The sequence below is a fragment of the Phacochoerus africanus genome, chromosome 5 (genome assembly GCF_016906955.1).
Source record: "Phacochoerus africanus isolate WHEZ1 chromosome 5, ROS_Pafr_v1, whole genome shotgun sequence".
Classification (NCBI taxonomy): domain Eukaryota; kingdom Metazoa; phylum Chordata; class Mammalia; order Artiodactyla; family Suidae; genus Phacochoerus; species Phacochoerus africanus.
Genome location: NC_062548.1, coordinates 63,167,127 through 63,173,126, shown reverse-complemented (window position 1 = coordinate 63,173,126; position 6,000 = coordinate 63,167,127).

The following is a 6,000-nucleotide window of genomic DNA, read 5'->3' as shown; positions in this document are numbered from 1 at the left end:
TGTAGGTTGCAGACTCAGCTTGGATCTGGCATTGCTGTGGCTGTGGCGTAGGCCGGCAGCTGCAGCTCCAATTCGACCCCTTCCTGGGAACTTCCATATGCCCTAAAAAGAAAAATAAATACATAAATAAGTAATAAGATAAATAAATAAATAAAAGGTACAAAGACTGAAATGAAATGTCACCTATGACAAACATTTTGGAAGCAAGATTTTCGAAAGTGAAGAAGAGAAACACATATTTAATGGTTTATAGGCCAAAATCACCATCCACAACCTCACTGTTTTTTGCCAGGTAGTCTTTTGCTTTTTTCTTGAATAATCTATGAAGGTATGTTTATAGGGGTTATTTTCCGTCCATATTTAATCAATGACAAAAAAGGACATTCCTGGTCTGCTGTTTTCAGTCTTCTGCCATTAGAGTTTGCTTTATCTTCTTACCCAAAACCTTATTTTGAAATTTTGAGGTAAGCATCTTGAATGAATGGACACATTTCAGGATTTACCACATGAATCAAGAGATGGGTACACACACTCATAGTGAGAATTTAAACATTACAGGTACGGGTGACTTGGAAAATGAAATTTCTTTCACAATTATGCTTTCTAGATGTAATCAGTGTTTCTAGTCCTTGGTAGTTTCTTCCAGATTTGTCTGTGCTTGTGGGTATGCATGCACGTACACACATACACAAGCAGGCATGAGCTCAGGCACATACCTGCATGTGCACACACGATGCAAGATGCTACCACACATTGTGCCCTGAGATTTGCCTCTTTCACTTGCCTTGCCTTGGACATCTTTCCACTTCAGTTCATGAAGATACACCAAGTGAGAGGACTTCTCTTTTTTTGGCCTTGCTCATGGGCCAGGGTTCAAACACACACCACAGCAGCAGCCCAAGCCACTTCAGTGATGATGCTGGATCCTTAACCCGCTGCACCACCAGGGAACTCCTGAGGGGACTTTTTAAAGTGATTCATCAGGAGTTCCTGTCATGGTGCAGCAGAAATGAATCAGACTAGGAACCATGAGGTTGCGGGTTCGATCCCTGGCCTCACTCAGTGGGTTAAGGATCCGGTGTTGCCGTGAGCTGTGAGGAAGGTCACAGATGCGGCTTGGATCTGGCATTGCTGTGGCTGTGGTGTAGGCTGATGGCTGCAGCTCTGATTAGACCCCTAGACTGGGAGCTTCCATATGTCACGGGTGTGGCCCTAAAAAGACAAAAAGAAAAATAAATACATAAAAAAATTAAGTGATTCATCCAACTCCTATTTTTGGCCAGACTCAATAGAGCGCTGTGATGGCAGTATCTGCTGACCTCAACCTCCTCCCAGCATCTCAGGGCAGAAAATTGACTTTCACCAACTCTTGGGAAATAGCTGACTCTTCTCTGAAACCATCCCACACTCAGTGCCCACAATCCACAACCTCTCTGCACACCCCAGCTTCGGGCTCTGCTGTTGATCCCCATGGACCTGCCCAGGCCCAGACACCTGGCCCAAAAGGTGAGCCCAGGCAGACCCCGTTTATCAACTGACCACTATCCTCACAGGAAAAAAAGTTGCAGTTCTAGGTAAAAAAATAATTTACTCCAAAAAATACAAAGAGAAACCACTCAGTCAAAAGGAATAAATGTTTAAATAAATGCCTACAAAGTGGATGATTATGTCCAATACAGTACTTACAATAATTTCATTACATTTGAAAAAAATGACTGAAAGTAACATTTCCTCCTCTGTAGAGTGCGTGGAGACTGCCAAGAAATAATACATGTTGCTCAAATCCTATTATTTTTAAAAGCAAAATTATTAAAACTAGTTAAAATATTTTGCAATAAAACTATCTACACACATATATATGTGAGTATATCCTGTGTGTGTGTATATATATATATACACATACAACCATCATAGGGTGGGTTGTCTTTTTTTTTTTTTTTCTTCATTTTAGGGCCGCGCCTATGGCATATGGAGGTTCCCAGGCTAGGAGTCAAATGGGAGCTGCAGCTGAGGGCCTATACCACAGCCACAGCAAGGCCAGATCTAAGCTGCATGTGCAATCTATGCCAGATCCGTAACCCACTGAGTGAGGCCAGGGATCGAACCTGAATCTTCACGGATCCTAGCTGGATTCTTACTCCGTTGAGCCACAACAGGAGCTCCAGGGCGGGTTGTGTTTAACGTGTTTGATGTGCTATTAGAACAGAATCTTTCTTTATTTTTTTAGGGCCACACCTGTGGCATATGGAGCATCCCCGGCTAGGAGTCCAATCGGAGCTGTAGCCACCGTCCTACACCACAGCCACAACAATGCCAGATCTGAGCCGCGTCTGCTTAACCCACTGAGCGAGGCCAGGGATCGAACCCATGTCCTCATAGATATGAGTCAGGTTCCTTAACCACTGAGCCATGACAGGAACTCCAGAACAGAGTCTTTCAGTCTTTCAAAGGAAGCAGAGGGCCCAGGGGCTGCCCAGGTCTTCTCCAGCCCAGACCACCCCAGGGAGCCCTGTGCTCAGCCAACATCCCCTTCTGCAGGCACAAAGTAGAAGTCATGCTGAGTCTAGAGGAAGTTCTTCTTGAATAATCTCCAAAAATAGTCCTTGGCTGTGGGGCAGTGTATGAATGGTCAGGGCACCAGGAGAAGAGAGGCAGAATTTAGAGAGCTAGCAAAAGTGGAATCCCACATCTTACAAGGTATCCTCAAGGCTCTGTTGGCCTTCTAGAAAAATGTCAAGTTCTTTGGGAGTTCCCATCATAGCTCAGCATAACGAAGCTGACTAGTATGCATGAGGATGCTGGTTCGATCCCTGGCCTCACTCAGTGGGTTAAGGATCCATCATTGCCATGAGCTGTGACTTAGGTGGCAGACATGGCTCAGATCCCATATTGCTGTGGCTCTGGTGCGGGCAGCAGCTGCAGCTCCAATTCAACCCCTAGCCTGGAAACTTCCATATGCCGCGGGTGCTACCCTAAAAAATAAAATAAAATAAACAAATAAAAATTTAAAAAATGTCACGTTCTATCACTTAAAATGCCTGTATTGACCTAGCCTTTGACCTGTGTAGCCTGGCTTGGAAAATTGAGTTGGGTCAGTTACATCCTTCTTCTCAGGAACCTGACCGCTGTAACTCAGAGGGAAGTTGAATCTGGTAGAGACATTGGTCCCACTTGGACCACGTGGGGCACTGTCCAGACCCTCCTCTCAGACAGAAGGGCCTCCTTCTCCAGCTGCCAGCCTTCTTGTCTCAACTCAGGACAGCTTTCAGGGGCCAGCCCAGCTCCAGGTCCCCTGTGGGATTGGCCAAAGCCTTTGTTGAGAATGCCTAGCTGCCCAGTTTCTCCTACCGTTCACGTCTGCTCCTTCCTGTGGCCCCCCTCCCACCTCAGGCATTCACTCAGGGCTCCACACAATGAATTTCCTGCACTAATCTCCATTCTGAGATGGATGTTTCCTACGTGACGCCCTGCCATAGGAGGAAAGAAAGGATGACACAGAAGAATCAGGTGGGCCTCCCAGCCCTTTCCCTTCTTTCTCTTTTTGTCTTTTTAGGGCCACACCCGTAGCATATGGAGCTTCCCAGGCTAGGGTTCAAATTGGAGCTGCAGCCTCAGGCTTACACCACAGTCACAGCAACGCAGGATCTGAGCCACATCTGAGACCTATACCACAGCTCAAGAAGCGCCTGGTCCTTAACGCACTGAGCAAGGCCAAGGATCAAACCCACAGCCTTGTGGATACTAGTTGGGTTTGTTACCGCTGAGCCACAGTGGGAACTCCCAGGTCTTTCCCTTCTGATCCTGTTGAGACTGTATCATCTTCGGCGGGGCTGGGAGAAGAGGAACCTCCACCTCTCACCCCACCCCCCACCCACCTGCTGCTGCACTTCTGTCCTCCTGGAGAATTGCTTACCTGGCACTCAGGGTCTCCCAAGGAAAGAGACAGTGTGTGCCCAGAGGCAAGGCCAGATCTAGGATTACCTATCTGAGCTTTAGTTTCTTCATTTGTAGAATGGGCTTTTGCCAAGGTCGCTCCCCCCCCCACCCCGGTGTCTTTCCCATCACCCTGCATTCCCCCTGCAGCCCCCACTTCCACTTTCCCTTATTTTCTCTCCCCTCCCCAACCCACCCTCTGCCTCTCACCCAGCAGCACTGGCCAGTGCCATGGGGAGGATACAGCAGGTCACAAGATCATGTCTGATTGACACATTCCTAGGGAAAATGGGATTGATGAAGGCTTTCATAATTATCCATTTCATGACAATTGTATGAGAGCATCAGTCATGGTGGGAGCTCTTAATAGAGGGGCTTTCTGAGGCCTGTTTTTTTTAAATTTATTTTATTTTTTTTTGGCTGTGCCCATGGTAAGTGAAAGTTCTCCAGCTAGGGCTAGAACCCACACCACAGGACTGATTGGAGCCATAGCAATGACAATGCCAGATCCTTAACCCACTGAGCTGCAGGGAACTCCCTGAGGCACTTTATTTATTTATTTATTTATTTATTTTTAAGGACCACACCTGCAGCATGTGGAAATTCCCAGGCTAGAGGTCAAATGGGAGCTGCATCAGCCAGCCTATGCCAGAGCCAGAGCAACACTGGATCTAAGCCACATTTACAACCTATGCTGCAGTCTGAGGCAACACCAGATCCTTAACCCACTGAGCAAGGACAGGGATCAAACCCTCATCCTATAGTGGGTTCTTAACCCTCTGATCCACAATGCGAACTCCAAGCCCATTTTAATTAGATAGTGTCTCCTCCATCCCACTCAAACGTTCAAGTCTTCCCCACCTGCCCAACAAAGTCTAGATTCGTGAGCCCAACCCAGGGTCCTATGATCTGTCTGATCTTCACCTCCAAGTACATAGTACCATGCTCCCATGCCCTGCAGGTACCTAAGCATTCTCACTTTTTTCACCTTTGCTCCTCCTCACCTGCCCACTGAGGCCCAGCTCATACGTCAGCTCTTCTGCAAAGCCTTCCTAGAATCCCCAGGCCACTGCACTTTGTTTATACATTGATGATAGCCAATATTTGCCATTGGCTGCCGTGTGCCAAGTGTTAACTAGTTTTACTAGCTACCATGCTTTGGTTAAAAAAAAAAAAAAGTGAGTGGATTTCCCACCCTGGCGAAGTGGGTTAAGACTTCAACTGCAGTGGCTTGGGTCACTACAGAGTTGTAGATTTGATCCCCATCCGGGAACAGTGGGTTAAAATATCTGGCATTGCCACAGCTTCAGCTCAGCTTCAGTCCCTGGCCTGGGAACTTCTATATGCCATGGGTATGGCCATAATTTTTTTTTTTAATTTTTAAAAATTAGACCCAGGCTAGGGGTCTAATCAGAGCTACAGCTGCTGGCTTACACCACAGCTCAGGGCAACACCGCATCCTTAACCCACTAATCAGGGCCAGGGATTGAACCCACAACCTCATAGTTCCTAGTTGGATTCGTTTCCTCTGTGCCATGATGGGAACTCCCCGTAAAATTTTTTTTAAAAATAAAAAATGAAAGAATTCCCTCTGTGGTGTAATGAGATCAACGGTGGTGCATCTGTAGCACCATGATGCAGGTTTGATCCCTGGCCTGGCACAGTAGGTTAAAGGACCGGGTGTTGCCTCTGCGTAGGTCACAACTGTGGCTCAGATCTGATCCCTGACCTGGGAACTCCATATGCCGCAGGGTGGCCAGAAAAAGAAAAGAACACAAAACAAAACAAAAAGTGAGTGGCATGTTCTCTTGGCTCAATAACTTGGAAAATGCCTCCCATTTCTCCAGACTTGGCACCAAAACTTCTCATCTCTGCAGATGGGTCAGGGGAGGGGAGAGTTCATGTATTGGCTTCGATTCGGACGCACAAAAGGGGACTATGTGACCTGCTGCCCCCTCCCCAGACAAGCAGGACTAAATGGAGACTTCACACCTTGCCCTCCCCGGAAGACCCCCAACATCCCCCCGCCCCACCCCCCGCCCTCCCAGAGTCAGAGAGGGGGACCAT